Source organism: Silene latifolia, chromosome 4 (assembly GCF_048544455.1).
Source record: "Silene latifolia isolate original U9 population chromosome 4, ASM4854445v1, whole genome shotgun sequence".
Lineage (NCBI taxonomy): Eukaryota > Viridiplantae > Streptophyta > Magnoliopsida > Caryophyllales > Caryophyllaceae > Silene > Silene latifolia.
Window position 1 is genome coordinate 52664127 of NC_133529.1, and position 18684 is coordinate 52682810.

Below are 18684 nucleotides of genomic sequence, written 5' to 3' on the forward strand. Positions count from 1 at the left end.
GGTGTGTTGTCGCTTTCACACAAACGCAATCATGATTTGTTCTATCCTAGGTTTTGTAGTCATATGTTTGGTACTTGACCAAACATAAATCCGGGAAAACTTAAGGTAGAAGGTTTGAAATGTTTTGTTTTTGGTGGTTGACTTGGTTTGACTCGTTGTTGGAGTCGGGATTTGAATTTTTGAGTCGGTTTTTGGTCCGGTGTCGGTTTTGACTCTAGTTAGTGTCATTGCGACCTCGTCGTCGTGCATTAAACACTCCAGGTATTTTTGAAATATTTTGAAATGTTATATTTTCGAAATCGTTTTAAGTTTTTCGACGTAAAGTTGTACACAAACTGTCGATCAAACGCCGCGATTTCAAAACATGTTGTAGTCCGATAATCATCGGGTGTTTGTTGGAGTCTCAGCATATACTGGGTATCTACAGTGCCATCCATTTGAGGAGTGGTACAAGGTATGAAGGGCCGAAGAAGCCAATTGATGAAGACATTGTGGAGGCTATTGGCAAGCAAAGAGTTGAGAACTCTAAGGAAGAAGAAGAATCCACCACCAATGAAGTTTCAAAGAAGAAGAATGAAGAGAAGGCTAAGGAAAAAGAGCCTATTGTGATTAGACTTCCATTCCCAAGTCGTCAAGCTAAGCCTAAGTTTGATTAACAACGTGGAAAGTTCATGGAGATTGTGAAGAACTTAGAAGTCTCAATCCCGTTCACGGAATTGGTCAATCATGTTCCGGCCTATGCAAAATATATGAAAGAAATTCTTACCAAGAAGAAATCCATCCGGAAATTAGAGACTATTGCATTCACTAAAGTGAGTAGTGCTATTCTACAAGGAATTTCCCCTCCAAAACTCAAAGATTCGGGAAGTTTCTCTATTCCATGCACCATTGGCGACACTACGATCAACAAAGCATTATATAACCTTGGAGCAAGTGTAGTTGTCATGTCATACTCGGTATGCAAGAGGCTAGGAATGGGAGAGCTCAAGTGCACTAACATTACTCTTCAAACGACGAATCGATTAACAAAGATACCTTTAGGGGTATGGGAGGTTGTGCCCGTAAGAATTGGCAAGTTCTTCATCCCGGTAGACTTTGTCATTGTAGACATGGAGGAGGATTCCAACATTCCTATCATTTTAGGAAGACCTTTCTTACACACCGCGGGAGCGGTGATTTATGTGAAACATGGAGAGCTCACACTTGAAGTGGGAGATGAGACGATCACATTTAACCTTGACAAGACAATGAGAGCTCCCCGATTACATGAGCCATGTTTCAAGATCAATCACTATAGCCGAGAAAGTGATAGGAAGAAGTTGGCATCTCAATGCAAAGATCAAGCTATGAGAAAAGAATCACCACCCATATGGAAGAAAAAAGTGGATGATCCTCAAGATGCTTTATCCGGAGAGCAAGGAAATTTCAACAACAATGAGAGCTTGAATAGCTCACCACCAATCATGACAAGAGAAGAAGAAGGCCTCATTGGCCATGACAACAAGAAAGAGGAGTTGTTTCCATCAACTCATGATACCATTGGGAAGCAAGCTAGTGAAGTATGTGGTCTATGGGATGACGAATTTGAAGGATTAGTCAATCCTTATATTGATAATGCTATGACCTTAGATCAAGGCTTTGGTGACCATCTTGACTCAAGTCACCACCATGAAAAACACAATGTGCAAAGGTCTATTGAAGATCTTTACAATGACAATGAACAAGCCTTCGACTAGTTCTATAAGGTGTTGAGCAACATCAACAACACCTTGGCTATGCCTCCTTGACATCTCATTCAAGATTGAGAGTTTGGTGGAGTCCTCCCTAAACCACCATTTGTAAATACTCTTAACTCTTAACTTGTATTTTACTTCTTGTATTGCATTTTTGTTAATTTTGAATTTGCAATTTCATACTTTGATCAAGATTTTTCATCATGAGAGAAAGTGAGGGAGGATTTTAATGTGTTTTGATGTGTAGTGTTTGCTTTAGTGTGGGGATAGCAATTGCCTAGGATATCCGAGCCTTCATAATGCACCTACAATGAAAACCAAAGGAATAAAGAAGAAATGACATGGGAAATGAAGAATCCCCGCGGGTGGAACTGAACTCGTGGGTATAGGAGAAGATCCGAGCATCCCCAGAGGGAATCCGCCCGTCTTGAGCATGATCCGAGCGTCCTGGCTCTAAGACGCTCGTCTTAGGAGAGTTGAAGTTAAAATTTTGGGACTGTTTTAAAATCTGGGCAGATCACAGGGAAGACGCCCGTCTCAGTCCAGAAGACGCTCGTCTCAGAGGAAATCTGCGCGTCTTGACCTGTGCAAAAACTTAGAGTCCATACTGTCTATAAATCCGAGCGTCCCCAAGTGAAGGCGCTCATGTCCTGCAAAATCCGCCCGTCTCCTGAAGAATCCGCGTGTCTCAGCACGGGTTAGAAATTTCTCAGCTGACTGACTAAGGATCCGAGCGTCTCCTACCCAAGACGCCCGTCTCCTACTGCTGATAGCCTATAACACGGGATTTAATCCCTCCTTCCCCAATTCATTTCCTTCTTTCAAAACACAACCACGCATCCAAAACCCTCAAAACCCTCAATCCCTTCATCAACAAAACACAAAATCCTCAACCAAATTCACCCAAATCAAACCCAAACTTCCTCAAAACACAATCAAATTACTCCTTTGTCAACAAGAAGCCATCAAAACACCAAAATCCTCAAAAATTGAATCCATTTTCTAGGGTTTCAAGGCAAAATTCGAAAACCCAAAATCGATTAGGGATTAATTGGAGCTTGAGGAGACTAGAAGCATTCAAGCAATACTTTGGTTTGTTGATACAATCTTAATAAGGAGAAGCATTATGGCAAGGACTAAAGGTGGAAACAAGGCACCCACAACATCAAATCTTTTAAAAAGGCAACAAGCTCTTTTAGCCTCAAAGGCTATGGTAGTGCATCAGGCAAGGGTGGAGATTCAAGAAGTTGCTACTCCTATGGTGGAAGATTATCCGGAGGTAACTTTCACAAACTATTCTCATAGAAAAGCATTTATATCCCTTGCTAGAAAAACTATTTTGCCTACCAAATTCATATGCCATGATGCCTTAGATAAGTTAGGTGTTCTTGAAAGGACCAAGAACTTTTTCGAGTCTATGAAATTGAAAACACTCTTTGAGATGGAGGAATTGACTTACCCCTCCCTTACCATGGAGTTTATAAGTTCTTTGAAGATCAATAAGGTAGAGACTCGAAAAAATATTGAATTCCGCCTAGAAAACAAGGATAGAAAAATGTCCTTTGATGAGTTTGGTAAAGTGTTTGGTCTTAAATAACACTCTCATTATGAAAAGAAGCCCTCGAAATATGACCCCGCACCTCTATGGAAAGAAATCACTGGAAGAAAATTTGAATCCTACCATGAGTGTCATGTCCTCTATGTCCACCATCCGGGTATAAGGGTATGGCGTAAGGTTGTGGGTAACACTTTAATTGCAAGAAAGGGTACTAATCATTTTATCGAGCTCGACTTTGTCTATCTTGAATTCACCATGAATGTCAACAAAAAGTTCACCAAGGAATACAACATACTTCAACTCTTACTTGAATGGTGGCTTACAATTGACCATGGTAAAGAAGGAGCGGCTTTTATCATTAATGGAGGATTAGTGACATGGTTAGCCAAACACTTCAACCCGGATTTTAACAATGAGAAGACATACAAACCGGTTAGAGATGGCAACCTTCTTGATTTGGCCACTATGATTAACAAGTTTCATTGGGTCAACAAATTTGAGTGGCTCACTAAGGAAGCTAAGTCCTTCATCTTGCCAAGCAAGATATGCCGCCTCAATGTCTGAAGTCCAAGCTACTTACTCCCCGTCTCCGATGAAGCCGAGATGATCATGAGGCAACATAGGGAATCGAATGCCAAGCCCTCCTCCTCCTCTATTATGACTCCACCTTATCCGATTGAATATCAAGAATTCACACCAAGTGGCACAAATGTTGAGGTAGGCAAAGACTACTTGACTCAATCATTGCAACACATGCATAAGCAAGCTTATGAAGACCGAGTCAATGTCTACCGAGCTCAATATCCGCCCCTCCTTCATCTAGCAAGGCAAGGACTCCTTGATTCTACATGTCCTTTGCCTAGATGGGCGGATAGGAATATGTTCTTCCCGAATGCTCCTAGAGATGCCAACTTGGATGGTGAAGTTACTAAAGGGAAGGAGATTATTGTTGAGAGCGGGGAAGATAGTGACTCTTGCCATGAGGAAGAAGAGGAAGAAGTGCAAAGCTCAAGTGATAGTGACGATGGTGAAGCCTCCGGGTCCATGGAGGTAGATGATGATGATAATGAGGATGATGAAGATGACGATGATAGTGATGAGGATGTCGCCATGAGCGACAATTGAGGTTTGACAAGCTTTTGGAGGATACCACAATCCATTGTGAGTTTCCTACACCTCCTTTTAGCTTTGTCTTTATATCATTTTAATTCAATCTTGATCATTGGTTTTGAGTCCTAGCAACACTTAGAAGACTCCCACCTTGGTTCCATTGAGGTGTCTTATATTGTTCCCACTTTGAAAATCCAAAATGACAAACTAGATTCATGCATTGCATACTTGTGCATGAACTCCCCCATTTTTACACTAGAAATAGTGTCTTACTTGGTTTGGGGAAGTTCAAGCACAAGTATTGGGAGTCAATTCAAATTGTGCTCTCTAACCAACAAATTCATGCATCATTTAGTATAGTTTAGAATGCATTCACTTGTTTATATATCATGTAGTTTCCATTTAGAGTAGAAATCATGCATTCTCATATTAGCTTGCATAATTTCCTATCGTATTGGCCATTGAGGACAATGCCCATACTAGTGTGGGGATGGCAAATTCTAACTTGACTTTAAAATAACTTGACTTTTAAAACAAAAATGATAAAAATTGAAAATTTTGAAAAAAATAAAAACATGTCTTTTTATTTCATAAACAAAAACCCATAAAAATTTAAAAATTTCAAAAAACCAAAAACATGTTCATTCCTTTATAGTGTAGAATTGTATATTTTGTATATACTTGTTTGTTTGTTTGTTTGTTTGTCTATCCTTTTTCACATTGATCGACTACGCCACATCCGAGACATGAGGATTATGAAGACCACATCGTATGATCTTTCCAATCTCCTTTTTCCTCTTTATGTTAATGACTATGTGGCTTTATTTTGTTTGATGCGGTATGAACCAATGTGATTATAGGAATTGCATTTAGCTTATATGGCATACAAGTTGGTAGATGCATTTGCATTAGGTTGTATATATGCTAGTTGCATCATGGCATATAGTTGCATTATAGGAAAAAAATTGTAAAAACATCTATTTGGGAAGCTTGACAAGTTTATATAAGGCCCTTGTAGATACTTTTCCTTCTTAAGACTTTGCTCATTAGAATACTTGTAAAACACCCTAGGATGTGTCATGCTAGTATCCTTTGACCCATGGATTAAGGCCTAGTCAAGAGTACCCTGTGATGTGATAACTTCTTGGTTACCGTTTAATTCAAGGTGACCCTTGAAACCATGCAACCATCTTACATATTCTACCACATTTTGTCATCAAAAGGGAATGGGCACAAAAATTATCAAAATTTGAGTTCAAGAATTGAAATGAGAAAGAAAAAGTTTGCAATTTGCATCAAAGAAAAGAGGAGTACAAAAATAAGAACTCCTATGCTTCAAATAAAAGGCACCCTCGTTACTAATTGGGGTGACTTTAAAAATATTCAAAAGAAAATGCAAAAAGTTGAAAGTTGTCAAGTATTGAAATGCCAAACATCAAAGAAATGACAAAAAGAAAGTGTTCTCAAATGTCAAATGCCACAAGAAATTGGGGGGAAAAATAACAACAAAAGCAAACTCCCATATGAAACTCAAATACATATTGATCCCTTTTTCCATCGAATCCACTTTTGTGCATGGTAGAGAGGGGACGACCCTTCTTCTTGTCTAGGCAAGAAGGGGAATTCCGCGATCCTCCAGTGTTTCTAACACCATAGGGAGCCTACTCTTGACGAAAGCATTTAACAATTGAGGACAAAGATACCCTAGCTTGACACAACTTGGAGGTGATTTATTGGTATCCTTCTAGGCTTAGTAATTTGAAGAAACTGTATCTATAATGGAATGTGTACCCTTAGATTGCTTCCCTTTTGGATAATTTCCGCCACTTAGATGAGTAAAGTGGCTATTCTTTTGTAGATGCATCAATTACTTGTTTTATGTGCTTAATGCTTGGATGTATCGCCATTTTGGCAAGTCCCACCTTGCTTGCAAGAAGGCATCCTACCTCATGGTTGTCTTGTTGTGAGTTGAAGGGGCGGATTGAGACCCGCTAATTGTCTCATATCGGCTATATTAGTAGATTAGTTTAAATAAAGGTCCTAGTTGTAGTCACCTCTTTACTCGGGACGAGCAAATGTTCGGTTTGGGGATGTTTGATGTGACTCATATTTGAGCACATTTAGTCCCCGAATTAACCTCGTTCCTATGCTTTATAATGCATAATTGGGTCATTTACTATCTTTAGTTTCCCATTTTGCATATTCTTTGAGGTTTTGTCCCCTTCGTAGGAAAGGAGTGCTAACCTTGTATTTACAAGGCGAAATGGAGCTAAATTGATCGCATCTAATGACCAAGTATCAAAGAGAAGACCAACACTAGAAGGCCTAAGTAGATAATAAAGTGAATTGGGCAATGATGAAAGGATCCTTGCATCCCCGACATGATCCTTGCGGATTGTTGAGGAGCAAAAGAAGAAAAGCATACTGTCCCAGAATCCGAGCGGATCAGGCACGATCCAGGCGTCTCTGAGTAGCAAGATCCGAGCATCTTGTGGCCAGGATGAGCGTCTTGCAGCAGCCTGAGCCGAGCATCTCACATAGGATCCAAGCAGATCCTAAGGCAGAACAACCCGTGCCTCATCACGGGACGGGCATATCAACACGGGACTAGCACGGAAATGCTCATTTCCTTCGAGAGGAGCATTTCCTCAACTTTTCTTAGGGTCTTAATAGTCATTTAAGCCCTTAGTAACCCTAATCTTTGTACCTAATCTTTAGTATAAATACCCCAGTGTACTACCTAGATTAGAATCATCCTTTAATCACGTCTTAATCAATTCTTAGTACTCTCTTAATCCATTTTTAATCTCATTAGTCTTAATTTAGTTGTAATACAATTTATCAATATTAATCACATCTTAATCTTCTCTTAATTTCTCTATTGTTCTTTATTTATTTTGGGTAATTAGAAGATTATTTGGGTTTATTTGGGAGATTGACAACCTTCCATCAATCATCAAGTACTTCTATTATTCTTTGCTTTATTATTTGGAATCATCTTCATAGGTATAATTCCTTTTACCCTTGTTTAAATTATTGTTAGTTACTTTCATTTATTCATCATGTTATGCTTTGTTAATATGATTGACAACCTTGTTAGCATGCTAAACTTGATAATGAGTGAGTAGTTTCCTTAGCTAGGGTTAATGGGAAATTAGGGGAAATAAACATGGGGATTGATTCATGCTTAATCTAATAAGTCTTCATAACTAAATTTCTTGCTTGTTGTGATTTTAACTTATGCACATGTTATGTTTGATGAAATGCGAGCCTATGAATCCTTGCATTTTTACCCATCACCTATATTTTCAATGAGGCTTGTAAGCTTATACACCAACTCGAGCCTCATTAGACCATGCATATAGTTGAGTAGGAAGGACTAAGTCGACTTGTAGGTGTTGTACAATCTAATCGATTCGGCTCCGGGACCCAAACCTTCTTTGGGATTGTAAGCTTATATACCAACTCGATCCCATCACAACAATAAGTCCTTGCATATAATTGAAAACATGTTTGTATGATCAACTCCCATGAATTCCCTATGAACCCATGACACCCTAGTGCTTTTAATCAATTGTTTACAGCCCCTTTATTTACCTTGTTTTATTTTTATTCATCTTGTTGATTAGTTTAGATGATCTCCTACCTCAACCCAAATTGTGACACACTAAGACACAACCATTTGCAATTGAGAATCCTACATCAATACCCGTCCCTTAGGATCCGACCTTTACTTGCCTCTTTGCTAAGAGTAGTTTGTAAAGTTATAAATATTGTTTTGGTTGGTAGCTTTTGACGACGAGCTTGAAACCGAACTAGGATGCTAAGCCTTGCGCATATGAAAGGAAAAGTGGAGCCAAATTGATCGCATCTAACGACCAAGCAACAAAGAGGATGCTAATACTAAGGGCCTAAGTAAATAAATCAACTAAAATGGTCATTGGCGAAGACCCCCACGGCTCTTCAACGATCCCCACGGATCTTGAGGCAGTCAAGAAGAAGAAAAGCTCAGGTCGGGCAACCTTGGCTAAATCCGGGTGACTCAAAGCTCAGGTCGGGCGGATCCTCAAGCAGCATAAACGTCTACAATGGTCAGGTCGTGGGACTCCTCATGGGACTTGCAAGGCGTTAATCTTCATCTTAGGGACTTAACCGTCATTTAAGCCCTTAGTTACCCTAATACTTGTACTTAGTATAAATACTCCATTGTATTAGGGGATGATTACCAAGTCATTAGAGTAGATTAGAAATCAATTAGTTTAATTACCTTTCAATCCTTCCTTGTTATTATTGAAGAACTCTTGGATCTAGTGGAGGAATTGGAGGATTATTTTGGGGATCTATTGAAGAATTGACAACTCTTCATTTATCAATCAAAGCCTTCTTCTATTATTCTTTCCTTCTATTTGTTCATCATAAGTTTGGTATAATCTCTTTACTCTTTGTTTAATTATTGCTTGTTTCCTTATTCATTCATCATGTTTGGACTAGTTAATATGATTGACAACCTTATTAACTTGTTTATCATGATCATGAGTGAGTAGTCCCCTAGCTAGGGTTAATGGGGGATTAGGGGAACTATAACATGGGGTTAGATCCATACTTCATCTAATATGTTATCATATGATTGCTTTCTTATTGTAGTGTTAACCTATGCACATGTTATGCTTGATAAAATTCTAGACTATGAAACCTTGCATTTTGCACATCTCTTATCTATTCAACAATACTAGTAAGATATAAACTAACTCGAGTCTTGTTAGACCATGCATAGAAGTGAATAGGAAGAAAGTTTGTCGACTTGTAGGTGTTGTAAAATCTAGACCGACTCGACTCCGGGACCCAGATCTTCCTATGAACCGTAAGACATAAACTAACTCGGTTCCTCTACAACAATAATTGCTTGCAACTATGAAAACATGTTTGTATGATGACCACCATGAATCCCCTATAAACCCATGACACCCTAGTGCCCTAATCCATTGTTTTACTTGCTTGTTTTACTTTCATTGTTTAGTAGTTTAGATAACCATCTCATCCCAACTCAATTTGTGACACCCTAAAGACATAGCTACATGCAATCGATAACTTAATCCAATACCCGTCCCTTGGGATTCGACCTTTACTCACCACCATACTAAGGGTAGTTTTTTTAGTCTATAAATATTGTTTTGGTTGGTTATCTTAGACGAAAAAGTTTTAAACCGCACCAAAAATGGCGCCGTTGCCGGGGACGGTGTTCAATTGAATTGTTATCTTTAAATTGGTTTTAGTTGTGTCTTTCTTTGCCTTAAGGAAAAGCATTTCCTCAAGGTATTTCTCACCTTTTTCTCTTTGTTACCTTGCAAGGTGGATCTTATAGATTGTTGTGTAGAGGACCATGCGAGTTCTATTCTCATTAAAGACCCTTTGGAAGCATTGGAGGCCTTGGAAGCAAGTGAGGCCAAGAACAAACATTGGGAATTAGAGGTAGACCTCCTTGAAGCCGCTCTAGCCAACAAAGAGCTTATTATTGAGCAATCTATGAGGATAAATGACATTATTAAAGAAGCATCACAATCCACTATGGAAGAACAAGCAACCAAGGTAGAGCATGTAATGAGGATGAAATGTGTAATGGAGGTGGAAGATGTCCCTAATGAACTATCAAAGGTAGAAAGTGAGGTACAAACCCCAACTCTAAAACCTCTTCCCCCTAATTTGAAGTATGCTTACCTTGATGAGTCTAAAACCAAACCCATGATTGTCAACGAAAAACTTGACGATAGTCAATTAGAAAGTCTGCTTGATGGGTTAAAAGAACATGAAAAGGCTATATGTTATAGTCTAGATGACCTCAAGGGAATTGTCCCGACTTTTGCATGCATAGGATTCATCTAGAGGAAGACCATAGACCTACCATCCAAGGACAAAGGAGACTAAACCCCCATATGCAAGAAATTGTAAAAGCGGAGGTTATGAAATTACTTGATACGGGAATCATCTACCCTATATCGGATTCCTTGTGGGTTAGCCCCGTTCAAGTGGTACCCAAGAAAGGAGGTACCACAGTGGTGAAAAATAACAAGAATGAGCTAATACCCACAAGGAAGATTACCGATTGGCGAATGTATATTGATTATCGTAAGTTGAATTCCGCAACAAGAAAGGACCATTTGCCCCTTCCATTCATTGATCAAATGCTTGAGAGGCTTGCCTCTAACAAATTCTTTTGTTACCTTGACGGATACTCGGGATTCTTCCAAATCCCGATACACCCGGATGACCAACATAAGACCACCTTCACTTGCCCATATGGAACATTTGCATATAGGAGAATGCCCTTTGGGCTATGCAATGCTCCCACCGAGTGTTTATGTGAGTGTTGTATTAAATTGGGAAAAGTGTCATTTTATGGTCAACGAAGGTATTGTCTTGGGTCATTTGATTATGGAAAAGGGCATAGAGGTTGACAAAGCCAAAGTTGAAGTAATATAGAAACTATCACCACCCATGAATGTCAAAGGGGTGCGGCGTTTTCTCGGTCATGCGGGGTTTTACCGACGATTCATAAAAGACTTTTCCAAAAATTGCAAAACCCCTCACTCAACTTTTGCTTAAGGATGCCCCGTTCCAATTTACTCATGAGTGTGTTGAAGATTTTGATAGGATCAAAGAGGCTCTAATTTCGGCACCAATCATTCAACCCCCAAATTGGGAGTTACCTTTTGAGATAATGTGTGATGCAAGCAACTATGCCGTTGGCGCGGTTCTTGGACAATGAGTTGGGAAAGCTTTACATGCCATATATTATATAAGCAAGGCCCTTGATGCATCACAAGTCAATTATGATACCACGGAAAAGGAACTTCTTGCTATAGTATATGCTTTGGACAAGTTCCGCTCCTACCTACGTGGATTGAAGGTTATTGTATTTTCAGACCACCGTGCTCTTAGACATCTCTATGAAGAAAGAGTCAAAGCCACGCTTATTGAGGTGGGTATTGTTACTCCAAGAGTTCGACTTAGAGATAAGGAACAAGAAAGGAGCGGAAAATGTAGTAGCGGATCACTTGTCGAGAATTCGATTTGATAACAAAGATGAAGATACACAAATCAACGATTTCTTTCCCGATGATATTCTAATGGCCATCCACACACAACTTGAGAGGCATACCACACCATGGTTTGCCGATTTTGCAAACTAAATTATAGGAGGAGTTCTCCCTCCGAAATTGAACTACAACCAAAGAAAGAGGTTCTTGTTCGAGGTAAAAAGATATTTTTGGGACGATCCCAACCTCTACAAAGCATGTAGTGATGGCCTCTATCGAAGATGTGTCCCACAATAGGAAGTGCAAGGAGTTTTGGAAGGTTGTCACTCATCTCCTTATGGAGGACATCATGGAGCACGAAGAACAATTGCCAAAGTCCTTCAATCGGGCTTTTATTAGCCTACCATGTTTGAAGATGCTAGATAATTTGTCATGCATTGTGATCCTTGCCAAAGGACCGGTAACATATCTTGGAGGAATGAGATGCCACAATAAGGCATTTTGGAGGTTGAAATCTTCGATGTTTGGGGAATTGATTACCAAGGTCCCTTTGTATCATCTCAAGGCAACAAATACATTCTAGTTGCCGTTGATTACGTGTCCAAGTGGGTAGAAGCAATTGCTACCCCAACCGATGATGCAAAGACGGTGACTAAGCTCTTGAAGAAAGTAATATTCCCAAGGTTTGGGGTTCCTAGAGCGATCATTTGTGATGGCGGATCACATTTCCATGTGAAGAAGCTTACATCTCTCTTAACAAAGTATGGTGTTCAACATAGAACCGACTTGGGATACCATCCTCAAACAAGCGGCCAGGTGGAAGTTTCAAATAGAGAGATCAAACAAATCCTTGAGAAGGTCGTTAACAAGACTCGTAAGGATTGGAGCATGAAGCGTGATGACTCTCTTTGGGCTTATAGGATGGCTTATAAGACACCCGTAAGAACTTCACCTTATAATCTAGTCTATGGAAAGGCTTGTCACTTACCACTTGAATTGGAATACAAAGCCTTTTGGGCCATCAAAACACTCAATCTTAATCTAAAGGTAAGTGGTGAGAAGAAGATCTTACAAATTGAGGAATTGGAGGAATTCCGGCTTCACTCTTATGAAAATGCAAGAATCTACAAAGAACGAACCAAATTGCTCCATGATAAAAGAATCAAACAAAAGGTCTTGCACAAAGGAGACAAAGTCCTTCTATTCAACTCTCGATATCGGCTCTTCCCTGGAAAGTTGAACTCACGATGGACGGGTCCTTTTGTTATCACAAACGTTGGAAATTATGGAGACTTTGAGCTAATGTCGGAAGATGGGAATCGGTTAAAGGTTAATGGTCAACGTATCAAGCCTTACTATGAAGGAGATTTTGTAGGAGAGGTTGAGGTGACTCGCCTTGAGCCTCTCCCACCATGATCTAGCATTAAAAGAGAGGAGAGTTTGGTGGAGTCCTCCCTAAACCACCACTTGTAAATATACTAACCCACTTACTTCCATTTTAACTTCATTGCATTTTCAATTCACTATTTTAACTATAACTTTTGACATGAGAGCAAGTGAGGGAAGGATCCTAATGTGCTTCAAATGTGTAGTGCTTGATGATCAAGTGTGGGGAAGAATATGACTAGGCCAAATCAAGCCTTTGTAATAAAGAGGTAACGAGCACGAGAAGAAGAATTGATATGGGGAGAAGACCCCCACGAGCAGACCTGAGCTCGTGGGGACTGGGAAAGAAGCGCAGAGTGGATTTTTGCTCTGGAAGGAAATCTGCCCGACTCGACCCCAGCTCGAGCGACCAACCACTCAAGTCGCTCGACTTCAGTTCGAACCGTGGGACTTGAAGGAGCTCTCGAATGTTAGAATTTGCACTAGACGAAAATCTGCATGTCCCAAGCAATGGTCGGGCGACTTATGTTTCAAGACGGGCGGACCAGCACGGAGCTGAGCGTCTCCATATACATTCCAAGAAAAATCTTCGCTGGACTGAAATCTGTGCGGATCCTTCTGAAGACCCACGTCCCTGCTGGCTTCTAAAAAGACCATTTTTTTCCTGTACTAAAATCTGGGCGTCTTTTGTCCAAGACGGGCGACTCGTCTGACAGGACAGGCGTCCCGCTTCCAAGCCGAGCGACCCTAACTGCTCGTATGAATTTTGTAAAAAAAAAAACAAGAGCCGCCCCAGGTCGCGCGTCTCTCTCCAGCGTCACTCTCCCCTTTTCAACTTTAAACCCTTCTTCCCACCACACATATCATGACACATCACCTCTCCCTCCAAAATCAAAACATAAACCTCCCTCTCAAATACTCATAATCACCCAATATCACTTCCAAATAAACAAACCTCTCTAAAACCTTAGCTCACCCAAAAACCTAGGGTTTGAGACATTCAAATAGATCTAATTTAGAAAGGATTGTTCTCACTCAAACAAAATGAAAACCCCAAGTATATTCATGACAAGAGAAGAAAGAAGAACAAGAGTCATTGGGAGTTCATAAACCTCACACCTGAACACTCTAAGAAGGGAAATGAAGAGATAATTGATCTTTCAAGACTAGATGAATTCTCCAACATTGAGTTCTTCAACGATGCTCAAAGAATTGTCTTCCACAGACTTATGGGTCCTCACTAAGTTTGCTTTTCATGAAACATTAAAGAAGCTAGGAATCTACCACCAAACCGAAGCACTATTTGAATTATTTGATGTCTTAACAATGTTCCACATGCACGAACTCACTTAAAGACCATTAGTGCTTGAGTTCCTAAGCTTTTTGAGAATCTCCACCCTCAACAAAACAATTTGCATAGAGTTCCGACTTGAAAATGTGACTAGGATGATGACCTTAGTGGAGTTCGCGGATGTGCTAGGACTAGATGTGTCACCTACTCGATCTTCAAAGCCACGAAATTATAGTATAGAACCCCTTTGGCGAGCCTTAACGGGCCAAGATTTGACAAACATCAAGGATTGCTCGGCTTCATATATTCAAAACCCTATCATTCGATTCACTTATCGATTCATAACGAGTACCCTACTTGCTCGTCGTGATCCCGCCATTGTGAATGAACTTGATCTAACATTCATGGAGTCTTACTTGAAGATCCAAGGAAAGAGTGGTTATAAGTTCAATGCCCCATTAGTGCTACTTGAAATATGGGCGCAATTTAGGAATGACAATGATAATGGGATGAAACATATCGTCAATGGAGGCCTAGTGACAAGACTTGAAAAGTTTTTCAACCCGAACTTCAACAACAACAACTCTTATATGCATCTTACGGAGAATACAAGAATCAATGAAATGTTCCTTTTTCGACATCATCATTGGATAGCCTATGAAGGCCATGAGCGACGAATCAAATGGTTGACTAAGGGAAGCGACCCTCTAATCCTTCCAATGGAGGGGTTGACAAGAATTACACCAAGAAGGGGCTCTCTGTCTTATCTAGTACCGGGAAGCGCAAGACAAGCAGATCAAGTCCCACCTCCTACTAATGGACGACAATAAGCAAATGAACCTCAAATGAGTGAACAAGAAAGAATCACTATCCCTCCTTACCCTTGCCCTTACCAACCCTACAATTATCTCGATCCATTCATTCTTCCGAGGGACGATTTCGTCACAAGCCTTCTTCAAGCTTTGCACCGCCAACAATATAGTGACAAGGTCGACACCTACTATGCTCTTTACCCCAATTTCCATACCATGGCCCGTCAAGGGCGCATAAATGAAGAGGAAATGCTTCCCTCTTGGGCTTAAATTGATATACTTTTCCCAAACTCGATTCATGGAAATGGTGGAGCTAGCGGTAATGGCAAAGGCAATGAAGAATGAGAAGGGTAAAGCAATGGTGAGACCATGGAGGTTAATAGTGAAGGAGATGAGTTCATGGATTCCTATGGAAGTGATCAGTCTAGAGCTTATTGGGATGATGATCTTGGAGTAGAGGATGGCGACAAATGAAGAAATTCTCTAGCTTGGTGGAGCAGGCAAGAGGCACCCACCATGGCTTGTGTGAGCTTTTTTTCTCCCTCTCTCATTTTTATGTCAAACTTCGTATTGCAATCTAACTTAACCAAAATGTTCGTTGTTTTAACCTTTGTTAAGTGTCCTTGTAAAATTTAAGGACTATTTCCACCTTAGCAACATCAAGGTGATGATAAATTTTGTTCCCACTTGAAAATCCAAAATGACAATTTGCATTTAGCATAGCTTTGCATGGCCTTGTGGCCAAACTTCTCCCATTAATTTAACCGGTTTGGGGAAGTTTAGTCACAAGCAACCCGAGTTAATTCAAATTAGCTCTCCGAACAATAGAAAGCATGCATCACTTAGACTAGATTAGTTTGCATCACTTTGTTGTATATTCCATATAGCTTGCATCTAGTGTAGAATCATGCATACTCCATTTCGTTGCATTTGCATAGTTCCCTATTGTTTTGTCCATTCTAAGTGTGGGGATGGGGAATTCTAACTTTTTCCTAACTCAAAAATTTCAAAAAATGATAAAAATTTTAAAATTTTAAAAATCCAAAAACATGTTCTTCCCTTTATAGTGTAGAAATGTATATATTTTATATATTTGGTTGTTTTTGTTCACTCCTATTACATTGGATCAACTACACCACATTCGAGGCATGAGTAATATGAAGACCGCTTGGTATGATATTTCCTAATCTCCTTTTTCCTCTCTATGTTAATGACAATGTGGCTTCTTTTTGTTTGATGCGGTACAAACCGATGTGATTCTAGGAGTTGCATTTAGATTACATGGCATACTAGTGATAGTAGAATTTGCATTAGGTTGTATATATAATAGTTACATCATGGCATGTAGTTACATTTTAGGAAAATTTTTGTGAAAGTGTCTAGTTGGGAAGCTTGGCAAGTGTGTATAGGCCCTTGTAGATAATTTTTCTCCTTGAGACTTTGTTTGCTAGAATACCTTCAAGACACTGTAGGATGTGTCATACTAGTATCTTTTGACCCATGGACTAAGGCCTAGTCAAGAGTACCTTATGGTGTGATGACTCCTTGACTACCGTTTATTCTAAGGCGGCCCTTGATGCCATGGAACCGTTCTTACATCTCTATCATCATATTTTGCCAATACAAAAGGGAATGGGCACAAAAACTTCAATTTGAGTTCGAGCACCAAAATGAAAAACAAAAAGTTTGCAAAAATTGCATCAATGAAAAGAGGAGCAAAAATAGACTCCTATGCTTCAATAAAAGTACCCTTGCTATAAAATGGGGTTACTTTGAAAATGTTCAAAGAAAAAGTGCAAAAAAGAAAAAATTGCCAAGTACGAAATTGCCAAACATAAAAAATGGCAAAGAAATATTCTCAAAAGACAAATGTCACAAGAAATTTGGAGGGAAACAAAACAAAAGCAAAACTACCAATATGAAACTTAAAGCATTGATCCCTTTTATCCATTGATGATTCTCTCCTTTGTTGCATGGTAAAAAGGGGACGACCTTTCTTCTTGTCTAGGCAAGAGGGGGAATTCCGCGATCCTACAATGTTTTTAACACCATAGGGAACCTACTCTTGACAAAAGTATTTAGCGATTGTGGACAAAAGTACCCTAGTTTGACACAACTTGGAGGTGATTCGTTGGTATCCTTTTAGACTTAGTAGCTTGGAGAAATAATATCTACAATGGAATGTGTACCCATAGATTGCTTCTCCTTTAGATGATTTTCGCCACTTAGATGAGGAAAGTGGCTATTCCTTTTGTAGATGCATCCTTTATTTGATCTTGTGTGTTTAAGTGCTAGGATGCATCACCATTTTGGTAAGCCCCACCTTGCCTTGTAAGAAGGCATCTTACCTCATAGATGTCTTGTTGTGAGTTGAAGGGGCGGAGTGAGGCCCACTAATTGTCTCACATCAGCTAGTTATTAATAAGGGTCATAGTTTTAGACACCTCTTTACTCGGGACGAGCAAAGGTTTGGTTTGGGGATATTTAATGTGACTCATATTTGTGCGCATTTAGTCCCCTAACTAGCCTCGTTTTCATGCTTTCTAGTACTTATTAGGGTTGTTTCTATATTATGTTCCTTAGTTTGCACATCCCATGAGGCTTTAGTGCCCTTTGTAGGGGAGGATGCTAAGCCTTGCGCATATGAAAGCAAAAGCGGAGCCAAATTGATCGCATCTAACGACCAAGCAACAAAGAGGATGATAATACTAAAGGCCTAAGTAAATAAATCAAGTAAAATAGGCATTGGCGAAGACCTCCACGGCTCCTTAACGATCCCCACGGATCTTGAGGTAGTCAAGAAGAAGAAAAGCCACGCTGTGCAACAATCCGGGCGTCCCGACCACAAGTCGGGAGACCCATGTCTAAATTCGGGCGACTCAAAGCTCAGGTCAGGCGGATCCTCAAGCAGCATAAACGTCTACAATGGTCAGGTCGTGGAACTCCTCATGGGACTTGCAAGACGTTAATCTTCATCTTAGGGACTTAACCGTCATTTAAGCCCTTAGTTACCCTAATACTTGTACATAGTATAAATACTCCATTGTATTAGAGAATGATTACCAAGTCATTAGAGTAGATTAGAAATCAATTAGTTTAATTACCTTTCAATCCTTCCTTGTTTGAAGAACTCTTGGATCTAGTGGAGAAATTGGAGGATTATTTTGGGGATCTATTGAAGAATTGACAGCTCTTCATTTATCAATCAAAGCCTTCTTCTATTATTCTTTCCTTCTATTTGTTCATCATAAGTTTGGTACAATATCTTTACCCTTTGTTTAATTATTGCTTGTTTCCTTATTCATTCATCATGTTTGGACTAGTTAGTATGATTGACAACCTTATTAACTTGTTTATCATGATCATGAGTGAGTAGTCCCCTAGCTAGGGTTAATGGGGGATTAGGGGAACTATAACATGAGGGTAGATCCATACTTAATCTACTATAAGTTGAGATCACGTGCTAAAGCACGACATTTGTGAGGTTAATTTATATAGAGCTAGTAAGAATTTAAAATATTTATATAAATGAATTGTACTTATAATAGATTGTTGTAATGTACTGATTATAATGTTAGTGATATTATCAAAAAAAGTTTACTATTTAAAGGACTTTTAGATTAAAGTTATTTTTATGCGAACCTATTTTTATTATTAAAAATAATGATAGCCGACTATTATGGAAAAACATAATATAATATAAGGTCACTACTTTGTTATTGTATTGATCGGAAAACTTTATAGATGTGTTAATCTCGTA